Source organism: Mastomys coucha, unplaced genomic scaffold (genome assembly GCF_008632895.1).
Source record: "Mastomys coucha isolate ucsf_1 unplaced genomic scaffold, UCSF_Mcou_1 pScaffold22, whole genome shotgun sequence".
NCBI classification, from domain to species: Eukaryota; Metazoa; Chordata; class Mammalia; order Rodentia; family Muridae; genus Mastomys; species Mastomys coucha.
In genome coordinates, this window is record NW_022196905.1 from 229,471,142 (window position 1) to 229,471,712 (window position 571).

Consider the following 571-nt stretch of genomic DNA (forward strand, 5'->3'; position numbering starts at 1 on the left):
CCAAACCAGAGACATCTGCCTGGCTTTTTTTTTTGGTAACAGACCCCTGCTGCTGCAGGGCTCTGTATCCAGATGTGGCCCCTGGTGGGAGTACAGACCAGGACCCCACCATGATCTCAGGCAGCATTGCTGGCTACTAACATCAGGCTGCTCCTCACTGCCCTTGAGTCTTCAGTTCTGTCTCTCTTCATTGTGCCCGCACACTACTCTTTTTCTTCCTTGCTCCTCTGAATGGTTGCCAGGATCTCGTGAGTGTCTGGGGTCATCTCAAGAGTGGTCTCAGGAATGCTATGCCTTATTCATGCACTATGGCACTGGGCAGGGGTCATCTAGGACTTGGTCTGCTCCCCCCAGGCTTGCATGGCACTGGACTAGTGGTCTTCTCAGGCTAGCTACCCGTCCCATGGTGCCAGGCTGGTGGTATGCTCAAGCTCGCTTTTCTCAGGGAGTGTAATCAATCCTTCAGATGTTCACAGGTCTGAACACCAAGTGTAGACATAGGCTCGCTCTTCTCTGCCACCCACTGACATACATGTGACACAGCCACACCCACAATGGCTCTAGGTGAAGG

At 53.2% G+C, this 571-nt stretch overlaps 1 non-coding gene across 1 annotated transcript; it reads right to left on the minus strand.

Annotated features, from left to right (window-relative positions):
• Positions 1-441: 441 nt before the first annotated feature.
• Positions 442-571, minus strand: LOC116071818. Its single transcript, XR_004111181.1, has one exon. It is a non-coding gene; the product is annotated as a small nucleolar RNA SNORA17 (small nucleolar RNA).